Source organism: Hyperolius riggenbachi, chromosome 9 (assembly GCF_040937935.1).
Source record: "Hyperolius riggenbachi isolate aHypRig1 chromosome 9, aHypRig1.pri, whole genome shotgun sequence".
Classification (NCBI taxonomy): domain Eukaryota; kingdom Metazoa; phylum Chordata; class Amphibia; order Anura; family Hyperoliidae; genus Hyperolius; species Hyperolius riggenbachi.
The window spans coordinates 13,745,558-13,771,975 of NC_090654.1; the positions used below are offsets into that span (position 1 = coordinate 13,745,558).

Below are 26,418 nucleotides of genomic sequence, written 5' to 3' on the forward strand. Positions count from 1 at the left end.
CTGTTAAACAATACCAGTTGCCTGGCAGTCCTGCTGATCTCTTTGGCTGCAGTAGGGGCTGAATCACAAACCTAAAACAAGCATGCAGCTAATATAAGTCACACTTCAGTCAGAGCACCTGATCTGCTGCATGCTTGTTCAGGGTCTATGGCTAAAGTATTAGAGACGCAGGATCAGCAGGAGAGTCAGACAACTGGTATTATTTTAAAGGGAAAAATCCATATCCTTCTCAGTTTAGGTTCCCTTTAAGGTAAAAGAGGGGAGATGGGGTAGAATGAAATGAACCAAGTAAAAATGGTAAAAATTAAAGGACAACTGAAGAGAGAGGGATATGGAGGCTGCCATGTTTATTTCCTTTTAAGCAATACCAGTTGCCTGGCAGCCCTGCTGATCCTCTGCCTCTAATACTATTAGCCATAGCCCCTGAACAAGCATGTAGCAGATCAGGTGTTTCAGACTTTAAAGTCAGATCTGACAAGACTAGCTGCATGCTTGTTTCTGGTGTTATTCAGACACTACTGCAGAGAAATAGACCAGCAGGGCTGCCAGGCAACTGGCATTGATTAAAAGGAAATAAATATGGCAGCCTCCATATACCTCTTACTTCAGTTCCCCTTCAGTTATTGCACTACTGGCAATTTGTGATCCGATCCCAATCGCAAATTACTTGGTGAAAATAAACTGATGTAAACCACAGCGAATGTTTCCTTTAGTGTGATCCTGTTGTGGTATTTTTGAACCCTAGGAAGTTGAAACTTAAAGAGTAACTGTAGTGAAAATAACAATCAACATTTCTTTTTTTTTTTTTTTTTTACAATATTCACTTACAGATTATTTAGTCAGTGTTTGCCCATTGTAAAATCTTTCCTCTCCCTGATTTACATTCTGACATTTATCCCATGGTGACATTTTTACTGCTGGTAGGTGATCTGTACAGAATGTTCGTTACTAAGCGTTCTATGCACAGAGGGAGATACTGCTTGCTTGGCAGTTGGGAACACAATATCAGCCATACAGCGCCCCCTGGTGATCCGTTTGTGAAAAGGAATAGATTTCTCATGGGAAAGGGGGTATCAGCTACTGATTGGGATGAAGTTCAATCTTTGGTCAGGCCTTCTTCACATTGCGTTCGGCTCATGTGTCAGTTTTTTTCCGCGTTTTTAGGCGATTTTCTGCCCGTTCGCTCGTTTTTGTGGGCGTTTTTGTAAGCGCTTTTGCAGAGTGCTTCTGTCTTTTTATCCGGAAAAAAATCCGGAAACAATAAATACAATGTATTTTTTTTTCAACGCTCACGCAATCGCTTGCCAAACCGATTTTGAGAGTGTTTTGCATTTTTCCCATACCTTCCATTAGGCTGCTTACACACTAAGACGTTACAGGCGCACGTTAGTGCGCCTGTAAAGCTCCCCCAACGCACACAGCCCACGTTGCGTTACATGTAACGCTGCACGTTCTCCCGAAAGTGCAGCATGCTATGGCGTTAGAGCGGCTTAAGCCGCGTTAGACTGCCTGCACATGCGCAGTCATGTTGGGGAGGAGCGGAGAGCGGCCAGGCACATGGTTAATTAATATTCACTGCACGTTGTGACGTGCAGTGTCTACTTCCTGGAGCGGCCGCTCTGTGCGGCGATTGGCCGGCGGGACCACGTGATGCCGCATGCGCACAAGAGTACGCATCACGGCATCACGGACGCCAGAGTGAGCTGCACAACGCGGCTCACTCTGACGTCCACATCAGAGAGCACCAGGCCTTGCGTTAGGTGCACGTTATGCGACCTTAACGTAGCACCTAACACAACGTCCTGGTGTGCAAGTAGCCTTAAGGCAAATCGCCTCACAAATGGCCCAGGCACCGCTTCTCTGAGCGGATTGGAATCCAACCGCTCTGATATAAACTCTCTCATAGAGAATCATTGCACAAGCACTTTCAGGACGATTTTGAAAATTGCCCGCGTTAAAATTTTTACCAAAACGCCTGTAATGTGGACAAGGCCTCAAAGTTCCTCCTTAATAACCAATTTATTTTGACAGTTTTTTCAGCTTATTTTTTTGTGTACTTTTTTTGCTAAGGTTTCCTCTGTGTAAGGCGAGATAAGAAGCGGTTGTTTTGTGAAATAATGCGCGTTTCTTCTGAAATGAACGGCTGAGGCATTTAAGGAGAAATTACCTTCAGCTTCAGCCACAAGAAGGAAGCTGAGAAAACAATTAGAAGAGTTACGTTAAGACGTCCTGCGGTATGTGACAGCTGCCAACACAACGCCAGCCACACTTCCAGGGCACAGAGGCAACTTACAGCAAACCCAGGCAGCTGCCGCCATCAGGACAGCTGTTCCCCAACTGCACACACCCCCCCCCCCCCCATCCCCCCAACAATACGTGCAAAGACAGGGACAGATAAACACGGGGAATACGAGGAGGCAGAAAACGCCACACCGCAGCTGGAGCCAAAACTCCTGCAAAGAAAAACAGAAACAACCGGATTTGATTCTACATTCAATAAAATAAGTTATGGCCAAAGCTCAATAAATGACCATTGTCTCTGACTTCCAGAGAGGCGAAAGATCACAGCTATCCTTACTGTCAGATGCTCTCAATGATTCGGATGTCACCAGTTTGCACAGGACAACTGTAGCGAGAGGTATGTGGAGGATGCCATATTTATTTCCTGTTAAACAATGCCAGTTGCCTGGCAGCCCTGCTGATCTAATTGGCTGCAGTAGTGTCTGAATCACACCAGAAACAAGCATGCGAATAATCTTGTCAGATCTAACACTAATTTCAGAAACACCTGATATGCTGCATGCTTGTTCAGGGGCTATGGCTAAAAGTATTAGCGACAGAGCATCAGCAGGACAGCCAGGCAATGTGCATTGTTTAAAATTAAATAAATATGGTAGTCTCCAGATCTCTCTTGTAATAGTTGTCCTTTAGGACTTGTTCAAATTGCGTTCCGTTCGCGTGTCTGTCCGCGTTTGGCATTTTTTTAAGCAATTTTTGTTTCCAATTCCCAGCGATTTCCTGCGCGCTGGTTTTTTTGTGAACCGCTTTTCTGAGCTAGTTTTGACAAACAATTGCGTTTTTTCACTTCGTGGCGTCAGTCAGGAAGTGAACTCTTTGATCCAGAAAAGAATAAATACAATGTATTTATTCTTAAAAACGCGAACGCATTCGATGCACAAAGCAATTTTGTGAGCTTTTTGCGTTTCCCTATACCTTCCATTGAGGCAAAATTGTCTCAAAAATGGCTCAAGCACCGCTTACCTGAGCGGATCGGAAACAAACTGTTCAGATGTGAACTCTCTCATAGACAATAATGGTGTAAGCGCTTTCAGGGCGATTTTGAAAAATCGCCAGTGCTTAAAAAAATGCCAAAAAACGGCTCTATTTTGAACGAGCCCTCAAACCCATCAAAAACATAATTAGAGCAGTCTTAAACCAGGGCTGTGGAGTCGGAGTCGAGGAGTTGGAGTAATTTTGGGCACCCGGAGTCGGAGTTGGAGTCGTGGTTTCATAAACTGAGGAGTCGGAGTAGGGTGATTTTTGTACAAAATCCACAGCCCTGTTAAATATTAGGCTAAGGAGTCGGGGTCGAGGAGTCGGAGTCAGAGCCATTTTGGGTACCTGGAGTCGGAGTCGTAGTTTCATAAACTGAGGAGTCGGAAGATTTTTGTACCGACTCCACAGCCCTGCCTTAAACTATGAGTTTTGAAAAGTGCAAGCTCTGGGGCTAACTTCCTCATCCTGGCTTCACTGGAAACCGAAGTCTGACATATGGAGGCTGCCATATTTATTAAATTCCTTTAAACAATACACATTGCCTGGCGGTCCTGCTCATCCTCTGCCTTTAATACATTTAGCCATAGACCCTGAACAAGCATGCCGCAGATCAGGTGCTCTGACTGAAGTGTGACTGAGTTAGCTGCATGTTTGTTTCAGGTGTGATTCAGACACTGCTGCAACCAAATAGATCAGCAGGACTGCCAGGCAACCGGTATTGTATATAACAGGAAAATTAAACATCTGATTCCCCCAGAGGATCTTCAAACCCTAGTCCACGCCTTCATCACATCACGGCTGGACTACTGCAATGCCCTTTATGCTGGCCTCCCCAAAAAGGACCTGCGTCGCCTGCAATTAGTGCAGAATGCTGCTGCCAGATTGCTAACAAACCAGCCTCGCCACTGTCACATTACACCGATCCTTCGCTCACTGCACTGGCTACCAGTAGAATGGAGAATACTCTTCAAGATTGGACTGCTGACATTCAAATCCCTGCACAATCTGGGCCCTGGATACATGAAGGACTTGCTGAAGCTGCACCACACCTCTCACAACCTCAGATCAGCAAGTTCTATAAACTTGGTCACTCCCAGAGTGCACCTCAAAAAATCTGGAGACAGAGCCTTCTGTCATGCTGCCCCTACTCTTTGGAACTCCCTACCACACCCAGTAAAGACAGCACCATCCCTGGAGCTATTCAAATGCAGACTGAAAAGCCACCTGTTTAGCCTGGCATTTCCAGATTTATAAAATTCTTCCTCTGTACCACGATGGTCGGAGCCATGCTTATGCGCTTTGAGTCCCACGGGAGAAAAGCGCTTTAAAAATATTTGTTGTTGTTGTTGTTGAAATACATATGGCATATTTATTTCACCTTTTAAATGGCCCAAATCAAACATGCAGGTCAAATGTAATGCCTCGCTAGCCAAAGCCTGTTTCAGTAACGAAGGCTGGGATCGCAGTGACATCGTGCAGTTGCAATCTTTTTTTTTCTGCAGCACGAAACGCAGTGTGTCACCGTGAACCCTAAGGTCAGGTGGTTTTCTCCAGCAAGCCCACATAGCATACAAGGGCTTGATGCACTTATGCTGGGAGCAGTCTAATGCTGGGGGTACACAGCCCGATTCTGAGCCATTTAGATGGCTCGATGGATAATTCCGACATGCCCAATCGATTCTGCGCTCGATCCCGCATTGAGGACAATAAAAAAAGATAAGAAAAATGATTGAAAAATAAGAGAATCGCCTGCAGAATCGAGCGGCGAACAGTCGGGCGCAGAATCGAGCTGTGTATGCCCAGCATAAGACAAATAGCACGCCTTATCAAAGTTAACATGCCTTATCAGAGTAGCATAACAAACTTATGCCTGCTAATTGGCAATGATGAGAGCTCCACTCGTCCTGCCCTGAGCCCATGCGGGTTCGTACCACTCAATATTCTACTCTGATAAGGCGGGTTAACTTTGATAAGGTGTGCTATTTGTCATATGCTGGGCATACACGGCTCGATTCCACGCCCGATCGTTTTCCGCGTTAGATTCCGCAGGCAATTCTCTTATCTTCTGCTCGTTTTTCTTATCTTTTTCCATTGTCCTCGATGCAGAATCGAGCACGGAAACGATCGGCGGGAGATCGGACGTCGGAAATGATCTATCGAGCCATCTAAATGGCTCAGAATCGAGCGGTGTATTCCCAGCATAAGTGAATCAAGCCCAATGTTTTCTAATACTACTTGGAGCCATGTTTCATTGGTAGGCCACTTGGTAGACATTGGCTTCAATCCTCTAATGCAGGGCTCTCAAACTCGCGGCCCGCGGGCCATTTGCGGCCCTCGATACAATATTTTGTGGCCCTCGCTGGCAAAAGCTTCCTTATAGTTCGCTTCAGTGCTCCCAAGTAATCCGCCGCATCCCCGCTGCTTAATGAGGGCTCCAGAGCCCCCAAATCCCCCGGGGGTCAATCCGCCAGCATTTCCTGGAAGGGGCACAGCTTTCAGCTTCAGCTCCGCCCCTCCTGACGTCAATCGCCGTACGGATCGCTGCCTCTCCCCGCCCCTCTCTATGAAGGAAGAGTGAGAGGGGCGGGCAGAGGCGGCGATGCGCCGTGAAATTCCTTATGTGGCCCAGCCTCATCCTGACTTTGCGTCCTGTGGCCCCCAGGTAAATTGAGTTTGAGACCCCTGCTCTAATGTCTGGGACACTCAATGTAATTTTCCGTCAGATTGTCAGTCAAATCGATTATTTCCAACAGTTCCGATCTGATTTACGATTGTTTTTCTGATTGATTTTCTGATTACTTCTATACAAAATCGATCAGAAAAATGATAGGAAATCAGATCGGACTTGTCAGATATCATAGATTCGATCGTCAATCTGATGGGAAATTGCATCATGTGTTCCAGGCATTAAGCCCCGTCTACACGAAGCGATCCCCGCGTCCCCGCTCGCGCGTCGTATTCGATCCCCCCTCGTCCCCGCGCGGCGCCGCTTATCTTCCGCTCGATTCCCTGTCGTTGTCCCCTCGTGGGTAACGAGCAGGGAATCGGCGGTGGCGAGATCCGACCTGTCCGGAGCATTAGACCTGTATGGTAATCAGTAGAAGTATAACCAGCTGTGGAGAAGGTCTCTGCAGCAAGCTGTGTGCCGCTAAGGTGATGTTATCTCACTGCTGGACAGAGCTATGGCAATTCTTCTCCTACAAGTGCTCTGCCTAGTGCTGGATCCACACCATACCGTTTTTGTTTTAGCTATTTTTTAATGTCCCGCCCAGCAGTACATCGGTACAAAGGGAGTGAGGAGGAGGATGGGGTGGCTCCTCCTATCGGCTGGCTCCGCCTCCTTTGCCTGTTCATTTTACTGAATGGCTTATTTGTTACCAATAGCTCTACTGAGCATCTCACTTGTGTTACCGCATAATCAAATCTTTGTGAATTGATATTTATGGAGGTATTTACCTCACAAGTCGGTGATTTACCTCATTAGTCGGTAATTTCCATGCGGTAACAGCCTTAGTGAATTGAACTCTGACAACGTTTGGTAAAATCAGCTGTTTTCTGCAATACTTTCTGCAATGTTTTCTGCCTCTTCACCCCCCTAGCCCTATCCCCCCCTAATGTAAAATGTGTCCACTAAAACTAAACAGGTTAGCAGTGTTTAACTTACCACCCCCCTCCCCCCCAGTACTGCTGGTCACTGTGGGTTCCAATCCTCCAGCCTGTCATATGGTAATTCCAGCACCTCAGGGTGTCCCAATCAGCATATGTATACCGGCCTTGCTATTCACAATAAGAGCTTGCCTCCCATTCTTTGTGAATAAGCACCACAGTCCCCCCTGTGCAGATGCTTGCACTTAAAAAAAAAACCAGGACCAAGAATTGAACTTCATCCCAATCAGTAGCTGATACCCCCTTTCCCATGAGAAATCTATTCCTTTTCTCAAATGGATCATCAGGGGGCGCTGTATGGCTGATATTGTGGTGAAACCCCTCCCACAGGAAACTGTGAGGACCATGGTCCTGGCAGTTTCCGGTCTGTGAACCTCGTTGCATTGTGGGAAATAGCTGTTTACAGCTGTTTCCAACTGCCAAAAAAAGCAAGCAGCATATCCTTCCACTGACATTACCTGCCAGCACTAAAAATGTCACCATGTGATAAATGTCAGAATGTAAATCAGGGAGAGGAAAGATTTTACAATGGGCAAACACTGACTAAATCATTTATACATAATTATTGTGAAAATGAAGCACTTTTTTTATTACATTATTTTCACTGGAATTCCTGTTTAAGGTGCACAGACGTCCAACTTTACACCTGATTGTCGTTTAAACTTGTCGTTTGAACGACTTGAAGTGCAAACAACAAGACGTTCAGACGTCATGTACACACTGACCAACAAAAGCGGCTGATATGCTAATTTACATGTCGTTTAACCAACTTGATAATGGACTAGATTAAACACCTGATCAAACGACTATATGTTTGAATGTCTATTAGTTGGACAAATGACTAGAAGTCATTTGTACACACGTACGAACCTGACAGTCGTTTAAACAACAGTTAGTCTAACTGATCTGCCAAGCAGATCAGGCAAAACAGCTGTTATCAGTCGCTCGGCTGTGTGTACACACGTCCAAGTTGTCCTTCAAACGACAAGATGGTCTAAAAAGTTGGACGTGTGTACATACCTTCGGTGATTGGCTTAGCGATTCAAGAGGAGGAAGAAATGGCAACAGGTGTATCCCAAATTCGGGGGATTCTAGTTTGTAATCGAGGACAGACAGTGATGCATATTGGTGCTTGTTTTACAGGGAATCCGAGGTGAGAGGGATACGGAGGCTGCCATATTTATTACCTTGGAAACAATGCCAGTTGCCCGGCAGCCCTGCTGATCTTCTGGCATAAGTACTGTCTGAGTCAAAACCCTGGAACAAGCATATGGCTAATCCATTAAAACCTGCGTTAGGTGAGTCAGGGCGCGTTTCCACTTGAGCGGAAACCGCCACGAATCCGCAGAGTTTCCCCGCAGGCGAATAGTGCGGGGAAACTCTGCCATAGGGTGCAATGGTAACGCCGGCCGAATCACTACTGCTAGCGATTCGGACGGCTTTTCTATCCGAATCGGTGCGGGAGGCTGCGGATCCAATAGCGGTGCATTTCACGGCTGATGGGATCCGCCTGCTTTCCCCGCAGACCCGGAAGGGCCGGCTTGCGATTCGCAGACGTGCGCCGCTCAAGTGGAATCGCGCCCTCAGAGTACCTGACCTGCATGCTTGTTAGAATAAAAGCAAGAGGGGTGATTCACACTTGGTGATCAGCAAAGTGCTGCTACTAATGTATCGCTATGGATACATTCACACTGCAGCATTTGCGATCAATCACAAGCTTCAGCAGCGATTGTGCTGTGATTCTCGTTCTAATGAATGGGTAACAAGTGCAAATCACGTTGAATCGTGAGATTTTGGCCACAAATTTTGATCCCGGAACCGAATGCCATCACGGGCTAGCGCCGCTCCAAGCGCCAATTGTGAACTAGCCCTTATGCTGGGAATACACGGTTGGTTTCTGCCATGCGTTTCTGCTCTCAATCGTTTTTGCTGCTCGATTCTGCAGTGGATTCTCTTATCTTACGCTCGTTTTTCTTATCTTTTTTCCATTCACGTCTTTCAGAAATCATGCAGCAAAAGAATCAAAAAGGGAGATCGGACATGTCGGAAATTATCGAACCATCTAATCAGCTACAAAACGAACCGTGTATCCCCAGCATTACAGACACAGGATAACGAGGACTGCCAGGGATCTGGTAGTGTTTAAAAGGAAATAAATATGGCTGCCCCCATATCCCTCTCAATTTGGGTTCCCTTTAAAGGGACTCTGAGCAGTGCAGTAACTATGGAAAGATGCATACCATTTTGAAGCTCTCTTTCTCCTCTTTCCAATGATATATAAACCGCCACGCTACGCCTTTTAGTTTTCTCTATTTTTGCAATCGAAATTGCGGCAGCCACGATTTTGATGGCGAAAATCGTGAAAACTAAAAGGCGTAGGGCGGCGGTTTATATATATCATTGGAAAGAGGAGAAAGAGAGCTTCAAAATGGTATGCATCTTTCCATAGTTTCTGCACTACTCGGAGTCCCTTTAAGGCTCGGTTTCCAGCTGCCGTCTGACCAAGTGCAGGGTCTGTTCCAATGAGTGTGAACGGTATATACTGTATATGTATATTTATTATGAGCAGTTCACTGTCAGTTTTGCAACGAGCAGAGGACGGACAAAAAAAATGTCCTTTCTCAGCTCAAGTGGGAACATTGGGCTGTAAAGGCGCGTACACACGCAGGGGCGGGTGGGTCTGACGACCGGTAGTTTGAAAAAGTCTGGCGTGTGAACGCGCCTTTAGTGAGAAAAGTAAACAAAGTTGAGTAAAGGTGGCCACACACGCATAGATTGCCATCCACTGTGGTAAAACAATCGACCTGAATCTGATCGGGGATCAACTCCAACCCCACATAGCACATCCATTTTTAAAGAGGAACTCCAGTGAAAATAATGTAATAAAAGTGTTTTGTTTTTACAATAATTATGTATAAATGATTTAGTCAGTGTTTGCCCATTGTAAAATCTTTTAAATCCCTGATTTACATTCTGACATTAAGGGCTCTTTCACACTAGAGGCTGCGGTAGAAAAGGCTGAAAGTCAGCCTTTTGCTTAACGCCAATACATAGCGTTTTCAGAGCGTTTTCAAAGCGTTTTCAAAGAGTTTTACAGGCCATATGAAAACGTCCTTTTTTTTTTCTTCTATAAAAATAAGTGAACAAGATAGCTGTAAAACGCTTTGAAAAGGCTTTGAAAACGCTGAAGTTGGCGTTTTCCATTGACTATCATTGAAACGCCAACAGCCAACTTCGGCTGTAAACAGCCTTGAAAAAGCTCCTGGGAGCGTTGAAACGCAACGCTCCAAAACGCCGGGTTAGATGTGAAAGGTAAAATGAAAGTCTATGGACTTTCTTTTACCTGGCAAAACGCCAACTTCGGCCGTGGCGTTAAAACGCCGAAAAATCCCTCTGGTGTGAAAGGGCCCTTATCACATGGTGACATTGTTACTGCTGGCAGGTGATGTAGCTGCTGCATGCTTTTTTAGCAGTTGGAAACATCTGTAAACAGCTATTTCCCACAATGCAGCAAGGTTCACAGACAGGAAACTGCCAGGAGTACCACGGTCCTCAGAGCTTCTTGTGGGAGGGGTTTCACCACAATATCAGCCATACAGCGCCCCCCGATGGTCTGTTTGTGAAAAGGAAAAGATTTCTCATGGGAAAGGGGGTATCAGCTACTGATTGGGATGAAGTTCAATTCTTGGTCACGGTTTCTCTTTAAGTAGATTTCAGCATGAAATCTACAAACAAACAAACAAAAAAATTAGTCAAACCGCCACCAAAACCGCTTGATGTATGGCCAGTTGGCCACCTTTTATTTTTAGTAGTTTGTTGGGAGCTTAAAAGGTTTATTCTGATAAGGAGAAAACCAGATAAGAGTAGATCATTCATGAGAAAAGGTTTGTGAATTGACCACAAAATGTGTTTGTTTTTTTTTAAGTTGACAACAGATCTTTCACAATACAGATTATTTTTGTACAAATCAAACTTTAGGAAACAAACACGCACTAAGCCCAGCGCTGCCCCTAGATCCGGGGATACTCAGCACAACGATGGAGTAAACAGGACAGAAGTTTGGAAGAAGGGGGAGAAAGTTTTCCTATTTTTTGGAAAACACCTGATCTGAAGCAGCTGCCTCTTCCTACCCACAATCTGCTCAGCAAAACAAACTAAACATACCTGCAAACCGTCCCGCTGAGATCTGTCTGCAGCTCACCGACGCACGGCTAACGATTCAAATACCTACCACAACAAAAACACCAATATTCAGAAAAAATACCCAACATGGGGTAAAGTGTGGGTTTCCTCCAAGCACTCGAGTTTCAGCCCACTTCCTAAAAGCATAACAATATGTTAATCGTCCCTCCAAACCGTGGTTTCAGATCGTTTGCATCGTTTTCATGACTGATGCAAACAGTGAACTGACTTCCTCCGCAAGATGCAGTTCCTCGTTTCTTAGAATTCTGAATTGTCGTAGAAAGTAAAAAAAAAAAAAAAAATTGCAGGAGCGCTCTGATCAACTTGCAAACATGGTGTTCCTTCTCCCCCACGGCGATTGCGTGCACTGCGATTCTAAAGGTGGCACTAATGATCCAATTTCTAGCGAAAAATCGTTCGAGCGATCAGAAATTCTGATTGGAAGAAAAATCGTTCACTGCATCAACGAACCAATCTTTGCTTCCTATCTATCACAACCAATCAAGAAAATCCAGATTTTGGTTTGACAAAAATCCAGTCGGACGATTTTTTTATAATCGATTGTGCCCATCAACTGAGATTATTTTCAACCAATCCGATCAGAATTTCTGATCGCTCGAGCGATTTTGCACAAGAAATTGGACTGCTAGTGGCCAGCTTTACTAAAGCACTGCCTGCTGCCGTTCTTGTGCGATAGCGTTTAGGTATACCCGATGGGAGCGCACAAAAATCACATAGAAAATACAGAACTATATGCTTTTCTTGCGATTTCCCTATATGGCGTGGAGCCCCGCCCCTCAGCTCCAGAAAACTGCAATCGTGCCGCACGTAACAATGATTGGATGAAAAAAAACAGCAGCACACGGAAAAAGGTATAAACCGCTGCAAATCGTGATCATCATCACAGTGCAATTGTGATAATGATTCGCAGTGGAAATGGGCTCTTAGCATTAGTCGCGTGCAAACAGGCCGCACGGCCACGCACACCACTGCTCTGCCAACTAAATCCACAATTCAACAAGTCCAGTTCTTAAAGGGGACCTGAACTCCTTCACAGGACAGAGAAATGCACCCTGTATGTATTTAGAGAGTTTAACCTTTCTAATCCCCCCCTCATTTGTGACTAAACACCACTGTAATTTGATCCCTCAGCAGTGTCAGCTCAGGAATCTTGGCAGAGCAGCTAATATGTAAACACTGGATGTTAACCCTATGTCTGCTTCCATGAAAGCAGGAAGTAGGCATACTGCAGATTTATTGCAGGATTTGTATCAGCTGTAACAAAGAAATATTTTTTAAAGGTTATTATGCTGTTGCTTATCTTTAGCCACCTCCCGACTGCCTCACGCCGATGGGCGGTGGGAGGGTGGTGCCATCAGGACCGCCTTACAAAGATTGGCGTCAAAGTCCTGGAGGCAGGGTTAGCAGGGAACGGATCCTCGCTCTGTTTACTAGCAGGGAACACGCATGCATGCGAGCGCATTCCCTGCTACTAAACAGAGCGAGGATCTGTGATCAGCCTGCCAGCTGCGATCGGAGCTGGCAGGCTGTAGTGGGAAAAAAAGGAAATAGATAAGTGTACAGCGCTGCGATCTAAAGGTAGGTAAAAGAAAAGTAGGTAACATGTATTTGGGTGGTAAGTTGAATGGGCGAGCAATAAATTGTTAAAGTTGTAAAGTGATGAATTGTTAAAAAAAAAAAAACAATAGCCTGGTCACTAGGAGGGTATAAACCTGTGGTCTTCAAATGGTTAAGAGCAGAGAGCAAGTTCTGACTTCAGATCCGCTTTATAGCAATCTCATTGGTTAATGTAAACTAGTAGCATCACACTAGTAGTACTAGTAGTAACATTTCCGATTCAATCAACTCTTATGTAGCTCTGTGTACCTATCCAGGCAGGCTTCAGATCTCTACAGCCTTCCCGTTAGCAGCCTGAGGTCTTACAATGGTCACGCCTAGTTGACCCTCCTACCAGCTGAATCCAGTGAGGAGAGAAAACAGGTTGTACTGCAGTGCCAACCCAAGCACATTTGGCCCATGAAGCAGGTTGTTTCTAGATGGTGTTTACATTCCCTTCCATCATCCTGATTGCTTTTAGAATTTGCCTTGTTGAATGTATGTTTAGCTGTGCTTTTAACACGGAGAGAAACTGAAAGCAGAAGAAGCAGTCACATGACTCATTTGGCCCCGCCTCCCCCTGTCCTCCTGACTCTGCAGACAGAATGACATGCCCTCAGTTATAACTGCACAGCTGATATTTTTATTAAATTGAAAAATTAATGACAAAAAATAACCTTTAAAATTTAGACACTTCCTCAGAAAATGTCCTTCAGCTGTTGGAGAAGTTTTTGCGGTCTTCAAATCTAAATGAAAGACTTCCACCCAAAGAGGACCAACAATATATACAGCCAAGTCCAGCTTCCAAAAGTTACACCTTTTACTTCAACTTTGGAATACAAGACAGATACAATAGTGAGGTGTGTCGGACAGCCGTTTCATGGGTCCCAATCCCCAACCCCCCCCCCCCCCCCCGCTTCTTTAGAAGCCACAAAAAGAACTAAAATGCCCCCCCCCCCCCAGAAGCTCAGCTTTAAATCAAACATGAAGTGAAAATAAACTTATGATATAAGGAATTGTATGTGTAGTACAGCTAAGAAATAGAACATTAGTAGCCCAGATATGAGTCTCCTATTGTTTCCAGCACAGGAAGCGTTAAAGAAAACTTGTAACAACCCCTGGGGGGAACTTACCTCGGGTGGGGGAAGCCTTCAGATCCTATCGAGGCTTCCCCCGTCCCCCTGTGTCCCACGCCGGTCTCGCTGAGCCCCTCCGTACAGCAAGCATGTAAATATTTACCTCCCCGGCTGCAGCGCAGTAGCGGTTCAGGATCAGACGGAAATAGCTGATCCCAGCTGGGTGTACTGCAGAGTCGCATGTCGCCTGCATCTGCGCAGTAGAGCGGACCTGACTGGGATCGGCTATTTCCACCCGATCCTGAGCCGATACTGTGCCTGCGCTGGAGCCGGGAAGGTAAATATTGCAGGTGTTACTGCACTTGCGCCGCGCACGACAAATTGTCGGCTGTGACTTAGAAGGGGCCCAGCAAGACCACCGTGGGAAGGAGGAGGACGGGGAAAACCTCATTAGGATCCAGAGGCTTCTCCCTCTCAAGGTAAGTACCCCCCAAGGGCACTTTTTTGTTACAGGCTCTCTTTAAGAAACGTCACTTGTTATCTACGCAATGAACTTCTCTGAGCTATTCAACCCACTGAGTGGAGTACAGTCCTGTTTTCTGGAGCACTTAAAGGGGAACTGAAGAGAGAGGTATATGGAGGCTGCCATGTTTATTTCCTTTTAAGTATACCAGTTGCCTGGCAGCCCTGCTCATCCTCTGCCTCTAATACTATTAGCCATAGCCCCTGAACAAGCATGCAGCAGATCAGGTGTTTCAGACTTTAAAGTCAGATCTGACAAGACTAGCTGCATGCTTGTTTCTGGTGTTATTTAGATACTACTGCAGAGAAATAGACCAGCAGGGCTGCCAGGCAACTGGTATTGATTAAAAGGAAATAAATAGGGCAGCCTCCGTATACCTCTTACTTCAGTTCCCCTTTAACCTCCTTGGCGGTAACCCCGTGTGTGACACGGGGTAAGCCGCCGGAGGGTGCCGCTCAGGCCCTGCTGGGCCGATTTTCATAATTTTTTTTTTTGCTGGACGCAGCTAGCACTTTGCTAGCTGCGCCAGCACTCTGATCGCCGCCGGCCCGTGCCCGATCGCCGCTATCTGCTGCGGCGCGGCCCCCCCCAGACCCCAGCGCTGCCTGGCCAATCAGTGCCAGGCAGCGCCGAGGGGTGGCCCGGGACTCCCAATGACGTCCCGACGTCAGTGACGTCGGTGACGTCATCCCGCCCCGTCGCCATGGCGACGGGGGAAGCCCTCCAGGAAATCCCGTTCTATGAACTGATTTCCTGATCGGAGATCGCCGAAGGCGATCGAAGCGGGCGGGGGGATGCCGCTCAGCAGCGGCTATCATGTAGCGAGCCCTCGGCTCGCTACATGATTAAAAAAAAAAAAATTTTTTAAAAACTGCTGCGCTCCCTCCTGGCGGTATTTTTCATACCGCCAAGGAGGTTAAACAGCCAAGAAAAAGTGAGAGACAGCTTTAGATAAAGTTTTACTGCAGGAAAGGTCAGAGAGTCATTATTTCTGCTTTCTTTTAAAGTTTAAAAGACAGAGTGTGGTTTTAAAACTGCAGCTGTGACAGAATGATGCAATGTTATAAAAATATCTTATATATCTGAAAATAAAAATATGAGACTTTTCTTTGCTACTAATGTTCTATTCATTATCCGTACTACACATACAATTCATTATACCATAAGGTTGTTTCGCTTCAGGTTTGCTTTAAAGGTGCTTTAAAACTGAAGTGAGAAATATATGGAAGCTGCCATATTTATTTCCTTTTATACAATACCAGTTGCCTGGCAGTCCTGCTGGTCTATTAGGTTGCAGTAGTGTCTGAATAATGCCAGAAACAAGCATGAAACTAATCTTTCAGATCTGACAATAATGTCAGAAACACCTGATCTGCTGCATGCTTGTTCAGGGTTTATTAGAGGTAGGCAATTAGCAAGATAGTCAGGCAACTGGTATTGCTTAAAAGGAAAAAAAATATAGCAGCCTCCATATCCGTCTTGCTTCAGTTGACCTTTAAAGGGAACCTAAACTGAGAAGGATAGGGTTTTTTCCTTTTAAAGTAATACCAGTTGCCGGACTCTCCTGCTGATCCTGTGTCTCTAATACTTTCAGCCACAGCCCCTGAACAAGCATGCAGATGAGGTGCTCTGACTGAAGTCAGACTGGATTAGCTGTATGCTTGTTTCAGGTGGGTGATTCAGTCACTGCTGGAGCCAAAGAGATCAGCAGGACTGCCAGGCAACTGGTATTGTTTAAAAGGAAACATCCATATCCCTCTCAGTTAACCTTCCTGGCGGTAACCCCGAACGCAGTTCGGGGTAAGCCGCGCAGGAGGTTTTCTCAGGCCCTTCTGGGCCGATTTGCTTAATTTTTTTTTGCTGCATGTAGCTAGCACTTTGCTAGCTGCGTCAGCACACCGATTGCCGGCGACCCGCGCTCGATCGCCGCTATCCGTCGCGCCTCCCAATGACGTCACGACGTCATGGCGACGGGGGAAGCCCTCCAGGAAATCCCGTTCTTTGAACGGGATTTCCTGATCGGAGATCGCCGAAGGCTCGCTACATGGGCTCGCTACATGATTTTAAAAAAACAAACAAAAAAAACTGCTGCGCTGCCTCCTGGCGGAATTCATTAGACCACCAGGAGGGTTAAGGTTCCCTTTAAGCTCGGCTCCAAGTTGTCAATATGCAGTTCATGAAGCTTGGGTAGGGAGAGGGGCATTCATGTTGTGCTCTGGGAAGGGGGGGAGGGGCATTCATGTCGGGCTCGGAGGAAGGGAGGGCACTCATGCCAGGCTCTGGGAAGGGGGGGGGGGGGGCACCTACACTTGGCCTAGGGGGGCACTCTCGTTGGGCTCTTGGGGCGCACTCATGCTGGCCTTGAGGTAGGGAACGTTTGTTGGGCTCAGGGGGAAACTCGTTAAAGAAAATAAGTATTTTTCAGATGAATTAAAATCATAAATAATTTTTTAAAAACATGTATACAATCAGGGCTTATTCACACTAAGGGCGTTTTCACCTTTTTTTTTTAAGCGCCGGTGATTTTCAAAATCGCCCTAAAAAGCGCTTCTGCAATGATTTCCTATGAGAGAGTTCACATCTGAGCGGTTTGATTTCGATCCGCTCAGCAAAGCGCTGCCTGGACCATTTTTGGGGCGATTTGCCTCAATGGAAGGTATAAGGAAATCGCAAAGCACTTGAAAAATTGTATAGCGATCTCCCCAGCACTTTCATGAATAAATACATTGTATTAATTATTTTTCGGGACAAAGAGTTCACTTCCTGACTTGCGTCAGGAAGTGAAAAAACATATTACTCTGCAAAAGCGCTTTACAAAACATCGTAGCGCGCAGGTAGAAAAAAAAAACACACACACACACACACAAAAAAAAAAAATTATTGGAAAACATTGGCGTCAACGATTGCGATTTTAGATGTGAACAAGAACTTAAAGTACTTCTAGCCAATATAAATAGGGTCAAGACAAGGGGTATCTGAGAAGTTGATTCCCACAATACAGGGTTACCTGGCAGTGTCATTAAATAGGGAGTAGTTACCAGTGTGTGCCAATAATACACCACTCTCTGTTCAGTGGTGAATAAAGAATATAAGAACCCCATCACATCTCCGTATTCAGCCATAACAACAGTCGGGGAGAAAACACTTGGGTGGTCATGGAGATGGACTCAGATATGGGCAGATGATGCCCTCCAATCATCAGAGGTGCCCATCCAGTGCCCGACCTGCATGTTCAATGCCTCCTGTACGATCACACAACTAGTTCCTAAAGGTGCGTACACACATGCGACTATAGTCGTTTGTAACGATCGTTCCCCGATCTTTACCAACGACGATCGTTACAAAAAACGAACCAACGACTATTAAGGCAAACGACGAACGAGGCAAATCGCTACAAAACAAAGTTCTGTCTTGGCGCCGACGATCGTTAGCAAAAGTGGTACATCGTTGGAAACGATCGTTCGTACCAGGCTGGACATGCGCATTTCTCTTTTTCTCCAAGGAACTTTACAATTTTATGCGCAGGCGCATTAAGTGCTTTTACGTGGTGTAACGTTCGTTCTAACGATGTGATCGTTACACACTTTTTACAACTAACTTTACTTCGGTCGTTCTTTCGTCAATTAAAAGATCGTTCGTCGTTGACAACGAACGATCGTTGTCGCATGTGTGTACGTAGCATAAATCTGAAATCTCAGCTCCCCTCCTCCTGACTGCCAGAGAACTCAAGCATTTCACGAGCTGTGATTCTGAGAGGCGAGTATTTCATTTCTTGCGTCAATAAATGTCAGCATTAGCAACAATAAATACAGCTTGTTCCCTCTGCACACAGGAACTGTAGTCAAAATAACAATCAATAAAATTGCTTTTGAATTTTTATTTATTTCCAATATTCATTCAGGGCCTGTCTCCACCAGTGTGGAAATCAGGGCGAATCCGCAGAGTTTTCCCCGCAGGCAAATCGCACGGGGAAATTCTGCCGTAGAGGATGATGCAGCAGCCGTCCGAAACGCTCACCATAGCGATTCGAGGCGACATTGCAGCAAGTTTTCCCGCAAGTGTCAGCACGTCCCATAACCATGCATGGCACCGCTTCCGGGATACGGCTGTATACTCGCAGAACAGGAAGTGCCGTCGCGCATCACGCAGGACGCGCGGCGGCAAGTGGAAACTTAGTCTTATAAAGTATTTACTCAGTGTTTACCCATTGTAAAACTTTTCCTTTCCCCGATTTACATTCTGACATTTATCACATAGTAACATCTTTAGTCCTGTCAGGTGCAGCTCTGCAGAATGTTCATTTTCTGAGGCTGGGAACACACTAGGCAGCGTTACGGAAGATAGTGTGTTTTTGCCGCTAATGAAACTCTATGGGTCGCATGTAAATACGCATATATGTGCGTTGTACATTGTGAATTACAACTATGCATTTTTTGGAAAAGCAAAACTTGGGGGGGGGGGGGGAAGGAGGATTCCCCATAATAAACAGCCTAGGCAAGCCTCAGCATGAGGGCTATATTCAATATACAGGAATGTATACAGGTAAAGCTTGAAAAATTAAGATATTTCACATGTTGCTATAGGAACTGTTTCTGATGCAACTGGGATATGTAATGTAAAAGTAGGTAACCTGAATAATTTGCTGCTTTTTACTATATGTCACTACAGGGCCTCTTTACTGCATTCTACTATAGGTCACTACAGGGCCTCTTTACTGCATTCTGTTATATGTCACTACAGGGCCTCTTTACTGCATTCTCCTAATTGTCACTACGGGGCCTCTTTACTGCATTCTGCTATATGTCACTAGAGGGCCTCTTTACTGCATTTTGCTATAGGTCACTACAGGGCCTCTTTACTGCATCCTGCTATAGGTCACTACAGGGCCTCTTTACTGCATCCTGCTATAGGTCACTACAGGACCTCTTTACTGCATTCTGCTATATGCCACTACAGGGCATCTTTACTGCGTTCTACTATATGTCACTACAGGGCCTCTTTACTGCATTCTACTATATGTCACTACAGGGCCTCTTTACTGCATTCTACTATATGTCACTACAGGGCCTCTTTACTGCATTATCCTAATTGTCACTACAGGGCCTCTTTACTACATCCTGCTATAGGTCACTACAGGGCCTCTTTACTGCATTCTAGTATATATCACTACAGGGCATCTTTACTGCATTCTGCTATATGTCACTACAGGGCCTCTTTACTGCACTCTGCTATATGTCACTACAGGGCCTCTTTACTGCATTCGGCTATATGTCACTGCAGGGCCTCGTTACTGCATTCTGCTATATGTCACTACAGGGCCTCTTTACTGCATTCTACTATACTGTATGTCACTACAGGGCCACTTTACTGCATTCTACTATATGTCACTACAGGGCCTCTTTACTGCATTCTGCTATATGTCACTACAGGGCCTCTTTACTGCATTCTGCTATATGTCACTACAGGGCCTCTATACTGCATTTTGCTATATGTCACTACAGGGCCTCTTTACTGCATTCTGCTATAGGTCACTACAGGGCCTCTTTACTGCATTCTGCTATATGTCACTACAGGTCCTCTTTACTGCATTCTGCTATATGTCACTGCAGTGCCTCTTTACTGCATTCTGCTATATGTCACTACAGGGACTCTTTACTGCATTCTGCTATATGTCACTACAGGGCCTCTTTACTGCATTCTGCTATATGTCACTACAGGACCTCTTTACTGCATTCTGCTATATGTCACTACAGGGCCTCTTTACTGCATTCTGCTATATGTCACTGCAGTGCCTCTTTACTGCATTCTGCTATATGTCACTACAGGGCCTCTTTACTGCATTCTGCTATATGTCACTACAGGGCCTCTTTACTGCATTCTGCTATATGTCACTACAGGGCCTCTTTACTGCATTCTGCTATATGTCACTACAGGGCCTCTTTACTGCATTCTGCTATATGTCACTACAGGGCCTCTTTACTGCATTCTGCTATATGTCACTACAGGGCCTCTTTACTGCATTCTGCTATATGTCACTACAGGGCCTCTTTACTGCATTCTACTATATGTCACTACAGGGCCTCTTTACTGCATTCTGCTAGATGTCACTACAGGGCCTCTTTATTGCATTCTGCTATATGTCACTACAGGGCCTCTTTACTGCATTCTGCTATATGTCACTACAGGGCCTCTTTACTGCATTCTGCTATAGGTCACTACAGGGCCTCTTTACTGCATTCTGCTATAGGTCACTACAGGGCCTCTTTACTGCATTCTGCTATATGTCACTACAGGGCCTCCTTACTGCATCCTGCTATATGCCACTACAGGGCCTCTTTACTGCATTCTGCTATATGTCACTACAGGGCCTCTTTACTGCATTCTGCTATATGTCACTACAGGACCTCTTTACTGCATTCTGCTATATGTCACTACAGGGCCTCTTTACTGCATTCTGCTATATGTCACTACAGGGCCTCTTTACTGCATTCTGCTATATGTCACTACAGGGCCTCTTTACTGCATTCTGGTATATGTCACTACAGGACCTCTTTACTGCATTCTGCTATATGTCACTACAGGACCTCTTTACTGCATTCTGGTATATGTCACTACAGGACCTCTTTACTGCATTCTGCTATATGTCACTACAGGGCCTCCTTACTGCATTCTGCTATATGTCACTACAGGGCCTCTTTACTGCATTCTACTATATGCCACTACAGGGCCTCTTTACTGCATTCTGCTATATGTCACTACAGGACCTCTTTACTGCATTCTGCTATATGTCACTACAGGGCCTCTTTACTGCATTCTGCTATATGTCACTACAGGGCCTCTTTACTGCATTCTGCTATATGTCACTACAGGGCCTCATTACTGCATTCTGCTATATGTCACTACAGGGCCTCTTTACTGCATTCTACTATATGTCACTACAGGACCTCATTACTGCATTCTGCTATATGTCACTACAGGGCCTCTTTACTGCATTCTACTATATGTCACTACAGGGCCTCTTTACTGCATTCTGCTATATGTCACTACAGGACCTCATTACTGCATTCTGCTATATGTCACTACAGGGCCTCTTTACTGCATTCTGTTATATGTCACTACAGGGCCTCTTTACTGCATTCTGCTATATGTCACTACAGGGCCTCTTTACTGCATTCTGCTATGTGTCACTACAGGGCCTCTTTACTGCATTCTACTATATGTCACTACAGGGCCTTTTTACTGAATTCTGCTATATGTCACTACAGGGCCTCTTTACTGCATTCTGCTATATGTCACTACAGGGCCTCTTTACTGCATTCTGCTATGTGTCACTACAGGGCCTCTTTACTGCATTCTGCTATATGTCACTACAGGGCCTCTTTACTGCATTCTGCTATATGTCACTACAGGGCCTCTTTACTGCATTCTGCTATAGGTCACTACAGGGCCTCTTTACTGCATTCTGCTATATGTCACTACAGGGCCTCTTTACTGCATTCTGCTATATGTCACTACAGGGCCTCTTTACTGCATTCTGCTATATGTCACTACAGGGCCTCTTTACTGCATTCTGCTATAGGTCACTACAGGGCCTCTTTACTGCATTCTGCTATATGTCACTACAGGGCCTCTTTTAGACAAAGCTATAAATTACTCCATTTAAAAAAACTTTGAGGGTGGGAACATACTAGGTAGTGCGTTGAAGTTAGCAGTTTGCTGCATATGCGTTTGTGTTTTGCATTTTTGATCCGCACATGCATTTTTCTTGCGTTTTGTATGCGTTTTTGATATGCGTTTTATGCTACTCATTAGGAAGTCAACAGGGAGCGAAAATACATCCAAAAAAAGAGAAAAAAAAAACTTTAAAAAAGTGCTTAAAATGCAATACCTCTGCGTCACCACTGACATTCATTATGTGCGTTTTAGATGCGTTTGGGAAAAATATGCAGCACGTCCTGCGCTTTTAAAAACGCACATTGCAGAGCGCAAACATGAGCGTTCTTCCATGCGGCCCATTGAATTGCATTATGTATGTTTCTGCCTAGAGTGTTTCTACCCTCAGCCCAATTCACTCGCATCTGCTACCTGTTCATTGGATGACAAAGTGATCACATGACCATCCATTCAGCTGGCAGGTGACACGTGTAGCTGCAGAGTGAATATGGCAAACAGGGGCGTCACCTGACAGGCTATAGAGTTCTGGCAGAGATGGAGCCCACATGCATGTATTTCAATTGGGGAATTGTTGTCTGGTGTTCCCCTTTAAAGTACTGCCAATAAACATTCCACAACAGGAGCCAACATCAAATGAAATTATCCGGCTAATAACACTCCTAAAATTTTGGTTACTGATCAGATTAAGACCTGGGACCCTCTACAAAGCTCTATCGCCAATCGCAATCGCTAGCGGTTTTAATGAGCGTTTTGTAAGCTATTTCATGAGCGTTTTCTGGCGATTTTGGTAGCGATTTTAAAAAGTGTCAGCGTTTTGCCAGTGATCGTGTAGCGATTAGCGTTTTTAATTCTGATCGGTCCTTTCAATTAATTCACTTTTACAGTGTGCAGTAATTTGAAAACGTTAGCAAATTCGCTCTGTGTAGGTTGTGACGAGCAATTACGCCAGCGTTTATATACCTTACATTGCAGAAACGCTAAATATGCTGCATGTCCTGCGTTTCCGATTTTGGTAATCGCAACCGCTCCAGTGGAATTTGGCCCATCCATTAACATTAGCTGAGCGTTTCGGGAAATCGCTAGCGGTTTGAAAACCTCCCTAAACGCTCAGAAAATCGTTCTAGTGGGTTCCAGCCCTAACGTTTAAAAACAAATACAACAAACATCTGAAATAGTTACACAAAATACCAACAAGGGAATGCTTTAGTTTAAAATCCAAAGTGAATTGTATGTCACCATGATCCACCAGCACTGCAATGTGACGTTATTCCCCATGACTTCTTACAGAGCCTGGTACACACTTCCAATCACGATTGGCCAATCACTCACCACGTTTACCACCTCCATGTAGTATGGGGGGGGGGGGGGGTCAGCCGACATTGAATACTGTTAGCAGATTAGATAAACCCTCATACTACATGGAAGTGGTAGAATTGGTCAGTGATTGGCCAATTATAATTGAAGGTGTGTACCAGGCTTCAGTTATTGTGCCATTATCCCCCCATGACTTCTTACAGAGCCAGGGAGGTGCATTGTTAAGCTTGGGAAATATAGTAAGGATTTCTCCAAAATTGTCACCATATTTTTCAGAGGTTTACACTACATGATTGGCAGCACGGTGGCGTAGTGGTTAGCGCTCTCGTCTTGCAGCACTGGGTCCCCGGTTTGATCCCAACCAGGGCACTATTTGCAAGGAGTTTGTATGTTCTCCCTGTGTCTGCGTGGGATTCCCCTGGGCACTCCGGTTTCCTCACACATCCCAAAAACATACGGATAAGTAAAGTGGCTTCCCCCTAAATTGGCCCTAGACTACGATACATAGACTACACAATACATACACAGATATAGGACTATGGTAGGATTGGATTGTGAGCCCCTCTGAGGGACAGTTAGTGACAATATACTCTGTACAGCGATGCAGAAGATGTTGATGCTATATAAATACTAAATAATAATAATTCCTAATAATGTCACACACACAGTGGTGCGTTCCCTGTGACAGCAGGCACGCAACAGACCAGGAAATAGGCGCAGTGCGGTATTCTTGCGTTGCATCAGGTACAGTAAAGCATACGGTCAATGAAAGGTATGCCTCACTATTACTATTAGCGCGTACGTTTAGTGGTAACACACAGCATGCAGTGCGTTACGATGCCGCAACCCGTTATACCGCAACTCTCCCGCCGCACTGTGAATGGTACATTGGTGGCGTGTTGCAGTACGGTAATCTGCATTACAACGCGCTTGTTACGCTGCATCACGACGCACCGCTGTGAATGTGGCCTAAGAGCGTCTGGTGTGCCACAAACTCACTTTTGGCATTCCTAAATAATACTGAAACTTTATATTGCATGACAGGGCCTATTCCTAAAAAGAGCAAAACACCGGCAAAAAAAAAATAAAAAATTAATCTGTTTTTCACCAAACACTTTTTAAAAATATTTACAGAAGGATTATTATATATTGGCAATAAGAACACAGCAATTTACCCTAAACAACATTATGCACGACCATACTCCGCTTGCTTTATCATTTAAAGGACAACTGAAGTGAGAAGAATATGGAGGGTGCCATATTTATTTCCTTTTAAGCAATACCAGTTGCCTGGCAGTCCTGCTGGTCTATTTCTCTGCAGTAGTATCTGAATAACACCAGAAACAAGCATGCAGCTAATCTTGTCAGATCTGACAATAATGTCAGAAACACCTGATCTGCTGCATGCTTGTTCAGGGGCTATGACTAAATGTATTAGAGGCAGAGGATCAGCAGGGCTGCCAGGCAACTGGTATTGCTTAAATGGAAATAAATATGGCAGCCTCCATATCAGTCTCGCTTCAGTTGTTCTTTAAAGAGTTTTCTCCGAGGAGATCATTTTTTTCCTCTTTGATTTAGAATAACTTTTCAGCACTTTGCAATAGAAAAAGTACTAAAATAAAGGTGAAAAAAGTACCATCAAAATTATTTTGAGTATTTTTTGCTTTGTGGTGGTTTAGAAGGCATTTTATTGACCAGTCTGAAAATCTCACCTAGGAGTAAACTCAGGAGAAAAATGTAATTGCCTATGGGCCCTGGAGTGACAGAGATATGGGGGCTGCCATATTTATTTCCTTTAAAGCAATGCAGATTGTCTGGTAGTTCTGCTGCATGCTTGTTTCTGGTGTGATTCAGGCAGTACTGCAGCCAGAGAGACCACCAGGGCTGCCAGGCAACTGGCATTGTTTAAAAGAAAAACAAACAAATATGGCCGCCTCCATATCCCTCTCACTTCAGGCTCCTTTTAAATCTTGACCAGGGAACTTTCTGAATGGAGTTTGTATGTTCGCCCCATGTGTTCTTTTCCGGGTACACCAGCGTCCGCTCACAACTCAGAAATAGATTGGTAAGTGAGTTGGTTCCTCCCAAAAATGACTGTAGACCGACTACACAGTATGGAAATTAGATTATGGCTATGGTGGGAAATAGATTGTGAGCTCCTCTGAGGACTGTGAGTGACATGAATGATTCAACAAGTGCAAAGAAAACATCAGTGCTATATAAACAGCATAATAATAAGAAGAAGACAACAGATACCTGCCTAGCACTGCTAACCACTGTGTACTGAATAGACCCTGAGAGAGAGAGAGAGAGAGAGAGAGAGAGAGAGAGAGAGAGAGAGAGAGAGAGAGAGAGAGAGAGAGAGAGAGAGAGAGAGAGAGAGAGAGAGAGAGAGAGAGAGAGAGAGAGAGAGAGAGAGAGAGAGAGAGAGAGAGAGAGAGAGGTTTGTGTATGTAATGTTATGATGTTGATAGATAGATAGATAGATAGGCATAGAGGCTGAGGATGGATAGATAGATAGATAGATAGATAGATAGATAGATAGATAGATAGACTTTGTGTATGTAATGTTATGATGATAGATAGATAGATAGATAGATAGATAGATAGATAGATAGATAGATAGATAGATAGATAGATAGATAGATAGATAGATAGATAGACTTTGTGTATGTAATGTTATGATGTTGGTATGATAGATAGATAGATAGATAGATAGATAGATAGATAGATAGATAGATAGATAGATAGATAGATAGATAGATAGATAGATAGATAGATAGATAGATAGATAGTATCAGCCAGACAAGCACAGCTAATGCCTCCAGACTTCTCCTATATAAATAAAATGTGGATTTGAGTAACAAAGAGAAAGCGTGACTCTGCCTTTGGGGGATACACATATTTCCAGGAGAGAACATTATATCTGGATTGAGTGTCCCCCCAACATCTTCCACCCGTTTCTTCCATGCAATTTATTTATATTTTATTAACCCCCCCCCCCCCCCCCAATTATTGAGGATGAGGCAGAGCAATGTGTGTACATATAATATATATTTACTATACACTGTGTATATGTGTGGGGATCAG

At 44.8% G+C, this 26,418-nt stretch overlaps 1 protein-coding gene across 1 annotated transcript in view; it reads right to left on the reverse strand.

Moving 5' to 3' along the window:
• Positions 1-26,418, reverse strand: part of SFMBT1 (Scm like with four mbt domains 1) — a 101,060-nt gene that overhangs the window by 74,072 nt on the left and 570 nt on the right. The window lies entirely within an intron of this gene.